Consider the following 15,185-nt stretch of genomic DNA (forward strand, 5'->3'; position numbering starts at 1 on the left):
TTTTGATTACTGAAGCCAGCGGGGGATAGGGCCTTTTCACTTCCTGCTCCCCATGTACTATTCTTTTGATGGCTTTTCTACACTGGTAATTGCAGTTTGCACCTGGTTTCCTTAAACTACTGATAGCTTCACACCTTTTATGTTCAGGCATTACGTTGCTCCTTTCTGAATAAAGAGAATGTGCATTGAATGTGATATCAGAATACAGCATCAGAGTCAGCTTTGACTGAGGCTCCCCCAGATCTTGTAGTGTTGGTGTCTCTGGATTGTATCCTGAATTTCCAAGTTTGAATGATAAAGGCGTTCTCTCCGACGCGACATCCCCTTGACCCATTACTCAAAGCATTATTTTCTGGTAGCAAAGGTTACCCTTAGCACAGAACAATGGTTAACACAGTTAATTTTCGCTCGCTGCGGCGTCTGGTGCGAGTCCAAAATGCAGGAATACAGCGGTTGTGATTCTTGCAGAGAGGAGTGTCAAGTACACGATGGGGCTCGATGCCCCAGATACTGGGGCCAACTTACATTCCTTCTGTCTCGGCCCCGGGGGCAGGCGGGCACGCCCGCTCGCAGCGCTTTGTTGTCACATCACGCCCGCTATTGTGGCTCCTCTCCAGCGGGCGGTCGGGGCGGCGAGGCGCTGGGTGGGCACAGGGACGCGCCGGGGCTGTTTCCCGTCAGACGCGCTGCGGTGTGTCGCCGCGGTGGCCGTGGCCCGGCCGGGTCCCGCGGGCCGGGTTGGCGGGCCAGCCCGCAGCCCATCCCGGCACATCCCGGCCCATCCCGGCGGGCGGCGGGGGCGGAGCCGGGCCGGGGCAGGGCGGCGGTCACGTGGCGGGGTCACGTGGCGGGGAGCCGGGCCCAGCCGCCGCCGCCGCCGCTCCGGGAGCGGTGAGAGACAGAGCCGGGAGGGCGGGCAGGGAAGGAGGGAGGGAAACAGGGAGCGGGAGGGAGGGAGCCGCGGGCGCGAGTGGCCGCCGCCCGCTCCGCCGCCGCGCCGAGGTGAGTGCGGGAGGTGGGGCGGGATGGGCCGGGCGCTGCGCGGGGCCGCGGGCGGCTCCGGGGCTGTTTTCCTTTTGTTCCGGTGGGCGCCGGCCGGCGGCAGGGCGGTCCCGCTCACCGGGGACGGAGGGTCCCGGTGCGCCGCCGGGACGTGCGCGTCCGCCGCCAGCCGCGTCCTTCCCGCCGCTGTTCCCCCGCGCCCGGCGGGCACCGGCCGGGATGAGGCTCGGAACGCGGGCGGGGGGCTGCCGGAGCCCCCGTCCTTGCCTCACACCTGCGGCTCCGGGCCCGGAGCTCCGGGAGCCGCGGGCGGCGGCGGGGAGGGGAGCGCTGGCTCCGGCATCACCTGTGACTCTCCGTGCACCGCCCGTAGCGCTGCCATTTGTAAATATCTCTGTCTTTTTCTTCTGTTTTTTCCCCTCCCGCTGCACTCCCCCCGTGCTCCCGCCTAGCGGGGCGGGGGCGGCGGGGGGCGCAGGGTTCGGAGCGCTGCCCCGCGATGGGCACGGATCCGCCTCGGGAGCGCAACTCCTTCGCATTCTTTGTGTTGTGTCTTCTCGCCGTGCCTTTCTGTAAGCGTCTGTGTGCGAACGTGTTCCGGCACCTTGGCTTCCTAAAGGTTTCCCAAAAAGTGCAGGAATCGCTCGCCAGCTCAGTGCTTAAATTTGACTGAGACTGTTAGAGCAGACAATTAAAATCGGCTGTGTGGGGTGAGATCAAAGGTCTGGCTTGTTTGGATTGCCGTTTCTGCAAGTGGCACGTAGCAGATGCTTAGGAAACACCGTAACAACAGGGTGAGCGTGCTGTGATTGTTTGGGAAACCAGCCAGGCCTCCAGCAATCTGAGGTTAAGGGATTGCCTGAGTCAAATGTAATGCTTTTTGTTTTTTAAAGAGTCCCTTTTTGCCCCTGGCTTAGATATACATATTTTTCAAACAAGAACAAAACTAAGGTGTCTTAATAGAAAATGTTTATCTTTCAAAAAAAGCAATTGACAATATATTGTTGTCATAGGTAGTTTCATTTTGCCAGTCCAAGGATTACTGATTCATGAGCAACATCCTGTGTTTTGAATAGCTATGGGGTATTTTCCATACCTATGAAAACTGTAAATAAAGAAATTGTTTCTTAATGTTTGTTTTTATAATAATTTGCAAAATTTAAGTCTTGAAGTAACTGTTTAATAAAAGAAGTATAATAAGAGCTGTATCAAAACAGCGTTTTACCATAATACAGCATTGACAGCTTTGGAGATGATCATATGAACCACTAGCATTTAACTGTTTGTACTTAAGCTTAATGACTTAAATTGTTGTCTCATTGCATCAAGATTTCTGGTAAAATTATTTTGAGGATGCCATCACAGATTTTTCCACAATAGCAAAATCATGGTGATCCCTGGGGGTGCTAGCTATCAACTTGATCCTGTAATCCTAATTCAAGAAATAGCTTCATACCAGTTGTTCCTAACCTGATTGCTCTTATAAGGAACATTTGCACGAGTGGGCCTCATTTTTCACAGGCAGTGTGAATGTCAGGCAAAGTAGAGCTATTTCAAAAACCTCCATATTCCCCCACGCCCCCAATGGAATTTTGTAAGAAGGTCATTAGCAGTTTCTTGGGGGCTGAAAGGAGGTAGTGGGTTGATAGTATATTTAGATAGCTATTTATAAGATTAAAAATAGCTTGGAAAACTGACAACTATAACTGCTATGAATGATTTTCATAGAAAGAGAATTTATTTTTTTGTACATTGCATCACTGCTTCTGACAACAGACTGGATTTCTCACCTAGTCAACAGATGTTTAAAACGCTTAACACATTTCATTATTCTATGAAAACCCTGCTCATGTTGAACTGTACTGAGCTCCTGATGGACAGTTTAAAATATTCAGTCTATTTCCTTCAGTAAGGCAGTGAATAGATTTAAATCTATTGTGAACTGCACCAAGAAAGCTGTTGTAGTGCAGCTGATTCATTTTTATCACAAAAAATTGATTGATTCAGTTGAACTTAAAATAAATCAGTTTTGTTTATAGCTAGCCTTTAGAAAAAGTTGTACTTGTTTTATGTCATTATTAAGCATACCTATAATACACAGCTTTTAGCATTGCTTTTCATTAGTAGGTCTCAAAGCACCTTGCAGAAGAATTCAGTGTAATTATTTTTCAGGTAATTATTATCATGTTATCTAGTGCTCATAAAGAGATCATTGTCTGCCTGTGATCACTATAAGAAGATCTATGAGAAGGTCTAATAATAAAATCAGACTTTTTGATTTAATGCTTTGTTTTTTTTTTCAATAACACCCCTCAAACTCACCTTTCTGTTTCTCTTGTAACATTTTTATTTCATTTAATTATGACAGGTAATTTCATACCATACCTGCCATGCCAGTGTTGGAATCTAAGCCTGTGCTTTGTGGAGAACAGACTTCTCTTCCTAGTGTCAGAATAAACCTTGCTGAAAGCTTAGCTAAATTCATTGATGAGTTAGAAAATGCTTCGGGACATCTCCTGTTAAGGTGATCCAGGTACAAATGGTGCACTCTCCAGTTACCAGGGAACCTGACTGCTCTGAGAGTTTGTCTGTGTCTCTTGATAGTGATCAGGATAAAAAAAGTATGTGTGAATGAGCGAGTTGCATGGCCAGCATCCTCATCTTATGTGTTTTTCTTCCTCTCTGCTGTGGTAGAGATGGTAGAAATGGTACAGAGTCTTTGATTTTTTTGAGTTACCATCAGTGTCTCATTTTTGTAAAGCATCTGGCAGCAGAACAACTTCTGATGTTAGGCATGTGAACTGTGCATCTTTAAGTTGCTTTCCAACTGTGTCTGTCAGTTGGGTGTGCAGTTGATTATTACTAATTATATTATTGGTACATTTTTGTAGTTACTGAGGACTTGAGGTCTTATGCTGAATTAATAGTTGGCAAAATGGAACAAAAAGTTGGTGGGTTTTTTTAAATTCAAGGTAATATATTAAATCATTGTCTTTTAGGGATAAAATGCAAGTTAGGAAATGTATTAGATTTGATAATGGAAAGATTATAATTTGAAAACTGTCATGTACTATATGCTAAGTAATGTGGGAACTGTATTCCTAGACAGTGTAATGCTATCAAGAAATATAAGCTTGTATAACTTAGATTTGAATTGTAAACCTTTCATTGAAAAGAACAATGGCTTAGCTACTGTAATGAAATGTTTGTCAGAAGTTGGGCAGGTATAGTCAGTGATTTCAGCTGGCTCTGTAGAAACAATGCCTTCTTGTTGGCAGACTTGCCTCTGGATTTCACTTAGATTTGTGTGGTTTTGGATTATTTGGAAAAATGTCCAAGAGGAAATGTTTTGAGAAGTCCAGTTTGAAGAAATTGCCTGTTGTTGTGCTCATTGTTTTTGTGTGACTCTTATATTGATCCATGATTTTATTATTTGATCCATTGTTTTTCTATTCTGTATTTTTTAACTAATGCCTTTGTTTACATCATCTGACAGTATTTAAAACTGTGGTGTCTTGTAAATGGTTTGCTGTAATATTTTTCACTTTTTGTTCACACCCATGAAAGGCCTCAGTATTACTCTGCTGTGTGCTCTACCCTTGATAGCTTTGATGACATTTGATGACATATCAAATCTGGTCTGGAGAACCTCCCATTGGAAAGCTGGGCTGTGTAGTGTACTGCACAGTTGGAGAGCTAACAGACCCAGCTGGTAGTCATACACTTTCCTGCTGCCCTGGGCTTGAATTAGTCTCCAACATCCTTGTCTAGTGCAAAATACTCTTCACAAAGCATTCACTTGAAGACTGACTCTCCCATTAAAATAGAAAGATCTAGCATTTCTCAGTACTCACATCAATCAATCCTATCAGTTCCTCCTCTGCTTTGTACGTGCCATGGAATAGATTCCTCTCCTTTGAAGACACTGTTTTAATGAAATACTCGTTGAAGCAAATATCTAGCAGCTGAACTGTTTTCTAAATAAAATCCTCGTATATTTCTTGTTCCACTAGTTTGAACAGTAAATTTCAAAGGCAGCCAAATCCATGCACATAGCCATTTAAAGAGAATTTGTGCAAATACTTTACCAGTGATCTCTGGCACCACTTAGGCAGAAAAAGACATGAAAAGTAGCCATAAATGTTGGATACAATGTACACGAAAAGAATCCTTCTGCATGTGCAGCAAGAATATGACAGAACAGTGTTTTTGAAAATAAGTAGCAAATAAAGTTATTGGCAAAAGCAAAGGTTGACTGCCTGCTGTGATCGTGATGGATCATGGTCCACAGGAGACTCTTTATTTGGAGAAAGAAGGTAACTAACAAAATTCTTAAATGAGGGAAAAGCACTAACTTTTATTCTCTTTTGGATGCAGTATCTAATATAATGGGAGACTTGGTATTTTGAGCATCCAAGCATTAGTAGCAATGTTATTGCTGTCTCTGCTTTATAAAGAGCAGATCTTTCTATTCTAGTGGAATGGTGGGATGACTTTTATGAATACCTTTCAGTTGTAAATAACTAAAAAATTAAACACAATCCTAGAGATCTACCTATCTAAAATCTGATTAAAATACAGAGAAGGTAGATTGACTAACAGAAATCCTGTCTTGCAGATCATAGAGGGTATGGAAAATAATTACTCTTGTATAAAAATAGAAAAAATGTTACTCATAAGGCTATTTTAAGTGTTAAGCAAAACTTTTAAGGGGGAGTAAATTTAGCTAAGGGAGAAGGAGGAAGAGTTCTATACTTGTGGTGTCTTCCCCAGCTCTCACGAGTCATGTAAGTATATTAAGAACTGTTACTATATAAATATCTTGGCTGCCATACAAGTGCCCTACATAGTGTTTGGAAATGAGGGACTTGAACAGTGTAGGTGTTGAACCAGCTTTAGATACTGTACCTTCTTTTTTCACAGGCACAAAGATATGGACCTATGAATGGCATATCAGCTCAGAACAGAGGTGTTTCTACATCAGTATCTTGTTTTTAACAGGGGATGATAGCAGATGCCCAGGGCAGAATATGGTAGGGTGTGCACATAGCTGAGTATCTGAAGGGAAGTGCCACTGAGTTCTTGTAGGGTGCAGTTTAGGGGTCTGTGGGCAGCTGGTATTTAGTCATTTGGGTTTTAATAGTTGTGGTGAATTTATGCCATCTTTTTTTTTGAACCCTTGATAGCTTTAGCATCTGTAGCATCCTGTGACAAAGGAATGACAAAAGTTTAACGTGTCCATTTTTTGTTTGTCTGTTGCCAGGTTAAGAGTTACAGTCCTCCTCTCCTTTAATTTGCTTGATGTAAAACCATGTTATTTTTAATTTGTAAAATTTGATAAGAAACTTCTATGGATAAAGTTGAGTGCTTGATGTGGAACACATAGGGAATGTCAGGCCTTGTATGCAAACTCCAGTTTACTGCAAAATATAAAGAAAGGACTCTTCATAGAAAGTTCTTTTCACATTGAGTAAAGTTCACTTTATGTTTTGCATTCATCTTAACTTTGAACCTGAAAAATGCTTATAGCAATTTTTGCTTTTAGCAATATATTTTTTTGTAAAGACTGTGTGGTCTGTATTTAAATTCTATCTGTAGAAACATTGTGAGCATGAAAATCTGGCCTGTGGAAAGTAATTCCAGGGTTTATAAAATTGAAGAAAGTTTGGATTGAGATTTTAGTGGAGCTTTCTGTAGTTGCATAGTAGAAGACCAGTGTTATACCCGTATTTGTCCCATTAGTTGCTCAAAAATAAGAGACATTCCTGAATAATTTGGACACAGAACAATATGTAAATTGAATGGTCCTTTCCTTTGGATTTCTGCTTCCTTCTCTTTCTGGTTGGGTTTGTTAGAAGATCTTTGATGATGTTTGATGCTTAAGGCAAAGGATCCTTTTTGGCACATATATGTATGTGTTTATATTTTTTAATTTGTCATCAGAAAATGGGCCCAGTAAGTGTTTATGAATTCAACTGGCTAATGCAATTAAGTGCTTGAATTCTAGCAGAGATTTAAATAAACGCATTTGTATTTTATATTGACATTGGAAGCTATGTAGTGAAAATATGCTAACTTGCATGAATGATCAAGGGATAAAATTAAACCAGCTCATGTTACAGGTATGCAGTTTGGAACCATTTGCTGTTTTTCCAAAATGGAGATCAAGATATAAAATAGATTAAAAATAGATTAGAGCAGTGGGGGAAGGGACATGGTTCTTCTAAAGATACCTATTCAAAGTCTTATTGTGAATTGTAACAGCACTATGAGCAAGACTTAGTCTTAGTATATTATAAGTTAGCCAAAGCTTTGAGGCAGCAAGAGGTTTCCATTAAAAGCAAATACAAATCATAGGATTAAGTCCTGTTTCTCTGAGTTATAGGCCTTTTAGAGGTGGATTGCTTCCAGATTTTCTAGCCCACTGAGGAGACATTCTGTCTTCCTTTATACCAGTAGAATAACCCTATAGAACATTTATTAAATCCTATATAGGTTTTTTCCCAGTATTGCAAAGAGAATTTTTGAATTTGAAAGTCGTTCACTGGACCTGTAATAAGATTGAGGAAAGTATACTATATAAAAAACTAAAATTTGAGCTCAGTACTTGTGCTAGGAGTATGCCTGTACAGTATTAGTCCTTCCTCCCAGAAGCCTCAAGGCCTCATGCTGGGTAAATGTAGTGGCAGCATCTCCTGAAAAACTCCTCAGCCTACATGCTACAAGTCTGATTAGAGAGGTGCTGTTATGTTCTTCTACAGAGGAGAGGGACATGGGGAGAAGACATAAGTAAAACAGAGCCAAGTTGAGGTGTACAGTCACATTTTGTCCACATAGTATCACAAGAACTGTGCATTATATACTTTGCAGTAGCAAATGGATGACTGTGTCTTTTAGGAAAACATATTCTATCATAAATACCCATATCTGATGGATAAATAGCCAATAGCTGGATGACAGAGGGGTGGTGAAGGTGCAGGAATGGAGTAAAGTGAAGCAGTATTGGCTCTTATAGGTAGGATGCACAATGACCTTTCAAATGAAGGATTTTAGAGCCTGGCTGCTGTGGATTTTGCATCTTTTAAATTCTGTAAAGGAGTTACAGAGAACTTTGTTTCCTTAGTTGTTACGAGTTAGAAGTCAATAACAGAAACCCCTCCACAAACTAGTACTTACTTTTATTAATAAAGGAATTGGAAATTACTCTTTCTTCCAAGGATTTAAATGAGAGACCACTGAAAAGAGAGGGATGTTGTAGCTTGAGAGTTGAGGAAGAAGATGTATACAAAAGTCTTACTATGCAGTTTCATTTTCAGTACTGTATTGGTTGGTTTTGCAGTTATTAATGCAGAAAGCAGGTGACCTGTATGGTGATTGTTCCAGATTAAAAGTGACCATTAATGCTGCAAGATCTCATAAAAGATAGTCTCCTTTGTCCATGAGATGCAACAGTCAAGTCTTTTACCTCCATCATAGGAAGTTTATGTTCCAAAGGTTGGATGGTTGTCTTCCCTTTCTCCCTTTGGAATTTGCTTTAAGTATTTCTGGTGGCTTGGAGAGAAAATATTTGTGATTTGATTGTCTGCTGCTGTGGTACCAGAACAAGCTCTTGTAGTTTTAAAATAGTATTACTTGCTAAAGCTCCAGAAATGCTTGGAAAACTTTGTTGCCTGCTTTGGATTTGAATTTGTGTCCATCCTTATCATCCCAGGATTCACAGGGAAACCAAGAAGTAGCTAACATTTGTTTGAAGAAAATTCTTCTAAAACAGTCAAATGATCTTTCATGGGAAATGATAATAAATTTTTTTTAGTGCCTTCAGGAGGAGATTTGCTACTCGTTGTCCATTTCTTGTTAAGAAAGATATAATGGGACAGATGTGTTGTGAGGATTTGGATCATCTTGATTTGCTTCCAGTGGTGTTGTCACAGCTTTGACAAGAATCATGCCGGATGACTGAGCATCCATAGTGATGTGCAACTGTCTGTTTTCACTTACATTGACTTCTGCTTTGTTTTATTGGTGTGGAGACTTAAGTTGTCATGGCTTTCTGAGCCTAGCACTTAGTCAAGCTTTGGAATAACTTTTCTGCCTTGGAGTATCCCAAGAGGTTTGGGTTGTCCTCTTCACTGATAGGACTAGCATGGAAGGGCTGAATGGAAAAATCCTTAAGTGCTGACATTGCTGATGTCTATTTCTGTTTTATTTTTCCTAATGACTTCTTTAAGTGCACCCATCCACGTGTGGGGTGATAACACTGGATAGGAATAGGCTTGAGAATGATGCAGGTTTAATGGAGAAAGCACTGGAGAGCCTACTAAGGAGTACATGAGTTCTCTCAGTTTGTGCTCTTGATTAGGCTGTGAGCTTGGGGCATGTGTGCTGTATTGTTTGTGTATTTTTATTTGTTTGTTTGTCATGTTTTTGATTTCAAATTATTCTTCAATGTTTAGGGCAGTTTCTTTCAGTCTTTCTGGTTAAGAGTTAGAACCATATTTCCTGGGTGTTGTTACTGTGACAGTAACAATAGTTACTGTCTTTGCCTTCATTGAAATTTACAATTTTGTGATTTTATGGAATGCCAGGCAAGAGACTGCATTTTATTATTGCTTCCTGATTTCCTCTACATCTTTATAGCAAATGTGATCAGGACAGAAATCTTGGGGGTTTCTTTTGTTTAGTTTTAAAGTACCTCATTCTGTTAGCTGATCTAAGAACCTACCTGGAAAATTACTCCAATTTAAAAATAAATAACAATTGCATGCAGGCATACTTGGCTGCACAGCAAGATCTATTTTTAAAGACAGTTTCTGCCCTGTTTTTCCTTCATTTTAGATTCAGTTTTACCTTCATTTGAGACATCCTGAGGAATTTTGGCTTTCTTTTCAGTCTTTTATAATAGATAAATGCATGCATCCTCTGGATCAGATTTCAGAATTGTTTTTGTAAGGGAAGCCATGCTTATCTTCAGATAACCTCAGGTATTCCAGTAATTCCTAGTGTGTTTGAGGTTCTGCCTCAGCTTGTTTGGTGTTTACTAGTGGGTCTTGTGGTTGGAAAGGTGAAGTAGGTTATAGGAGGCTGCTGCCACGTGAATACAACTTAAAAAGCAATTTCAATCTCATGCAAATGGGTTTTCTGATGAAACGATGATTTGGAAAAAAACAAAGCAAAACCTGTGTCAGTCTAAAGTAGCACTAGTTGATGATTACAGCAGCAGACTAGGAGACAGAACTCCTGTACTTCTCTCCCAGTTCTACCACAAGCTTCTGCACTGCCTTAAGATGCTTAAATTGTTTTTTACTTAGAGTATAATGGGAATAATGCTATTTTACTACTTTTCTTAGAATCACTGGTGCTAGTAGAGCACTCATAGGACAATGGATAAAAGGTTCAAAATGTCAGGATCATGTTAAAAGAAATAATGGTGTAGTTGGAATTGAGCCAAATGTTCACTCAATTGAAGATGACTAGTCTAGGTACACCTTAAGCTAAAAAGGTTGCAGAAAGAGAGGGGCCTGAAATGGGACAGGTGAAATGAAAAACACTGTTATGCAACTCCTTATTTCCTGGTGTTCTTGTTGATTCTTGAGACTGTGAACTCTTGGCTTATCACTTAATGTCTGTAAACCATCAGAACAACACTGCTAAAGTTATAATACTTCAAAATATTACTAATAATGGCAAAAATGCATGGCTGGATGAGGTACCCACATAGGGCATGTATCCACTAAAGTGCACTTGTATTGAAAAATTCTTCCACGTTTGTAGCAAATAGTGAATCACAGGATCCACAGCTTAGAATACTGTATGTACTGTATGACAAGTGTATATCACTCATTCATTGGTAAGGGTGTACTTGTGAAAAAAGGTTAGTGCATTTTATTCTCCCCTGTGTAACAGAAAATATATCTGTAGAGTATTTAGCTTTATCCATAGAGACGCTTTTTGGCTGCAGATATTTATATAAGGTTTGTGGGAGTTTTCATTTTCACAGTCCTTTAGCAATGTTTGTATTTACTCAAGCAGTACAAATAAAGCTGGGATGCTCTTTTGTTGGAAAGTCTTAGCCTACCTGTTTGGGATTGTTTCTGGAGAACAGACTGTTGATTCCTATTACAATTTTCTTTAATGCTTAACTCAGCTATTATGCCCCAGATTTATTTTTGGACAGTGTAGTATACAATTTGCAAAATATAATTAATTGATGTCAATGTTAAGATGAAAATGAAACATTAGGGTTATGTAGTGTACAGTGCCACACAGCACTGTCTTTGGATTATTTGTGAAGATGAGTGCTTACATTAAACTAGTGTTCTTTTCAGGGGAAGTGAGATGTAAATTCATGATATGGGTGTGAGGCTTGCTCTCACACAGTCCAGTGTTAATAGGCCTGCTGTTTTCTTCTGTCTGGATATAGGCAGAGACCTTGTGAAGAGGAAAATTGTACTCCAGGCAAAGAGGCAAGTATAAAATTCCTTGGGTCACAGAGAGGAGTAAGAAAAGTCAAGAAGGTCCTTTTTTTGTGGCTTGCGGGTATTTTGGTGCGAATATTTATTCAGAAATTTGCCTGAACAAATGAAATGTGCCATGAAAAATGCAATGAACAGAATCACTTTCTTTTGCGATAATTTTCTTTGCTATGTTTCTCAAGTTGTAGTGCAAAGCTTCCTGTGTACCTCACCTTGAGTTACTTGTCAGCTCTCTTTGTTCACGTCTTGTTCACCTATCCTTTTTTCTTTCTATTTTTTTGAGGGACTTATTCTTTGTCTTTGCAGATTTACTTGTCTTCTATGAGTAGCTGAGTAAATTCAGGGATCTCTCAGGGATTTAAATTCATCAAAAGTTGATAGCACTGTAATTTTTTTTCCTTTTTCCCTCATGGATTTTTGAGTTTTTCTTTCAGGACAGACTCCCGTGGCTATGTGGATGACAGTGTGCACAGATCCTCAAAGTGAGACTGTTAAGGTTTTTGCTCTCTGGACTGTGATGTTTGTTCGGTGGCCTGTACCATAGCACTCAGGTCTTCTCTTTCAAGCTTTTCTTGCAGGAAATTTCAAAGCTACCTGTTTTAAAGCAGAATAAGTGATAACAGGTAGGGAGAAGTTGGAAAAGATGCTGGATACCATACCAAATAAAATTCAAAGTGCACAGCTTGTTTGGCAGCATTAGGTTCTCTAGTGCACTTTGCAGCACACTTGCTGTGAACTGAGAGCCAGAGACTTTCTGTTCAATGTTTTAGAAAATTTTAGGCCCAGAACTCTGGCCAAAACAAGACAAAAAATGGTGTATAGGCACTGCCCTGAAAACCATAGTCTCCCTTCTAATGTTGAGGTTTTTGGACTCAGCATAGAGATTTCCTACACTCTCTACTATTTGAAGGATCAAAGGCTTAAAAGACATGATATTTCAAATTGTGAATTATTTGCTGTAGCACTCATTCACATGAAGTATTTTCTGCAGAATTTTTCTGGTACTTGTAACAAAGTGGACAGATTTTCCTCAAGAAAGTTTGTTTAGTCTGTGATGATTTTTTTTTTTTTTTTTTTGTCCCCCTCTAGATTAAAAATCTTTACTGATAATAAACAAGACATTCTCTCATGCTAGTGGTAAGTCTAAATCTGCCTAGGGACAGTTGCCTCTTTCTTAGCATGATGTCAGTGGAAAGCCTGAGAATACTGCTGCACAGCAGTTTGCTTTCTCAGCTAGAGAAGCATTGTTGATTGTCAGTGCTTGAGATCCTTTGTATCATAGAAATTGGTTGTGTATAATGTTGTAGTGACATCCTTAGGTCAAATGACCTGACTGTTTGTGGTGATACCCACAATCAGAAGGGTATCATAGTGTGTTCATACCTTGAGAGTATACAGACATATTTGGCTGAACCTAGACCTTGATCAGCTGGAAAAATTTCTTCCTGCTGCCTTTTTTTAATTTTTTTTCTTTTTGATTGCATGTTTGTGTCACACAGAAATGAGAATGAAACAAAGGTACACAGGTTTAGGGTTGAGGTAGGGATATTGGTTGTCAGAGAGGTATTTTTTTGTGTCCTATCCTGTTCCCCCAGCCGTATTTTGTGGTTGCAGTAGTCGCCAAAAATATGTCTGGAAAGAATCCAGCATGAGGATAACACTCTTCTCTCAGGAGTATGCAATCTGCATAATTTTTTTTAAGGCAAACACCTATTATATATTTCTATCATTTGAGTCTTTAGGGAAATAATAGGAAGGGAATCACTGCCCTCCTAAATTTTTCTTCTGTGTTTTCCTCTATTTTGCTTAATTGCAGATTGTACATAGTTTTTTAAATAAAACAGTCCTATCTCCCTATGTGGACTTAGTGTCTGATTTATGGAGACAGGATTGTTTTGCATACTGGATTTTATGAACTTGTAATTTCTCATGTCAAATGAGGTAGCCTTTCATTAGTATGCAGATAAAAAATGCAGCAGCAGCTTTGGTTTTGTGTAGTTTAGGCTTTTTTGTTGTTGTTTTGTTGTTTTTTTGAGTGTAAAAGTGTCTTAAAAACATTATTACTAGTCTGAAGGACACAGATTCTCATACTTCCTTTCCACCCAAACCCTGTATCCCTACTTAGCTAATTAAACATCCCTTGTACTTGTTTATGGCTGATGATGCTCTAGTATGTATGTACAGACTCTTGGCCTGTTTACTCAGTGTAGGTAATTTATACTGTGTCTCCAGTCTGATTTGAGCCTTTTGGCCAAGAACTTTAGCATCATGACTTCAAAGTAAAACTGCATGACTTCTACATGTTAGTCTAGTGCTCTTTTTAGCTTCTGAACCAGCTGCCTCTTTTCAGTATGACCTTAATTCATCCCATTTCCCTGAAGGAAACTTGCTCCTTTTGTCTTTGCTCTTAGAGGGATTCCCTCCAGCTCTACCATCAGCTGCATGGCTGGGATAATGCTTGTCGTGACCTGATGTGGCAGCTGGAGGGGAGCAGATCAGCCACTGGTGTGGTTGGAGCCAGTTTCTAAAGATTGACTCACTGCTGCCATATGACACTGCACCGTTTGGCAAACAACCATTGCAGTTTTTCATGTTGTGTGCATGAGCAGGTGGCCTTGAATGAGAGGAAGTAGAAATACAAATTTCTGCACAGCACCTCTGTTATGGACTGGATGCATGCATTGTTCATGCCATATTCATCCATCTGAAATCTTGTGGATGTTGAGATTAGAATTATGAAGACGTTATTTATCCCTGAAGCTCTAAGTAAATAAAACTAATGCATCCAAAGGATTTTGTTTTTTTGTTGTTTTTTTTTTTTTTTTGTCTGTAAAGCAGGCAAAGCATGTTAAAGTCTGGCTTTCTCATTTCAATATATCTTCTCCTGCTGTACATGATAGAGACTATCACAGGTCAACTGCTGAATGGTTAGAAGAGGATGTGTGCCTGTACCTCATGAAATGCACTTTAGAATTTGGCTTTTTAGCTTGGTTTATCTTCGTTATTAGCTTTTCAACTGAGATTTGGGACCTTTTTGTGTTATGATGGAAGTGCAGACATGGGTCTGTAATGGAAGAGGAGCCCATGGCAATAGCATTGCCGAGTCTTTTTTTACTATGCTGTGTTAGAGAGCTTTTACAGGGTGGCTGAAAATTGATATAAAAATATACTATTTTTAAGTAGAACTTTTTGTCTTGGTCTATTGTAGTAAATTTAGCCTTTCATAATAATTGTCAAATTGAACTAAAATAGCTTTAATAATAAATAATGTATGTATTGCTTAAATGTTTTTGCTGAGGTTTTAAATGTGCCACAGATCACTAAAATGAGGGAAATTGCTGGTTTCAGTTTGCTGAAGGGGCAGATCAGCTTGCAACAGATTTTCTTCAGGCATAGAGGAAAAATTGTATTTATTTCAGTATAGTTTATGTCAGGTTTTTTTTTCAAGGAGAAACTGAAAAGGATTGGTTTTTTTCTTAGGAAATGTAAAAAAAAAGAAATTTGATGTTGAGATCAGCTGTTTCTACTGATGTAATTCAGCATCTAGAAAGTCACCTCAGGTCAGAAGCTAAAGGTAATTCTTCCTTTCATTTAAAAACAAATTAATTTTCAATAAAAAACATGATTAATATGAATCCAAAACATCTAGTGTGTAGTTTTATTAGTAACATTCTCTAAATCTTGTAAACCTTGAATTTCTCTAAATGGAAT

The 15,185-nt window shown here is 39.7% G+C and overlaps 1 protein-coding gene across 4 annotated transcripts in view; it reads left to right on the top strand.

The window, feature by feature from the left end:
- Nucleotides 1-610: 610 nt before the first annotated feature.
- Nucleotides 611-15,185, top strand: part of TULP4 (TUB like protein 4) — a 142,844-nt gene continuing 128,269 nt past the window's right edge. For 2 of the 4 annotated variants that reach the window (XM_079331028.1, XM_079331033.1), the window contains exon 1: nucleotides 611-891. The gene's annotated coding sequence lies outside the window, so the exon portion shown is untranslated. Of the gene's footprint in view, nucleotides 1,003-1,486; nucleotides 1,575-15,185 lie in introns of those variants that run through there. The other 2 variants (XM_079331029.1, XM_079331031.1) reach the window with 2 other exon arrangements.

Source organism: Erithacus rubecula, assembly GCF_903797595.1.
Source record: "Erithacus rubecula genome assembly, chromosome: 2".
In the NCBI taxonomy this organism is placed as follows: domain Eukaryota; kingdom Metazoa; phylum Chordata; class Aves; order Passeriformes; family Muscicapidae; genus Erithacus; species Erithacus rubecula.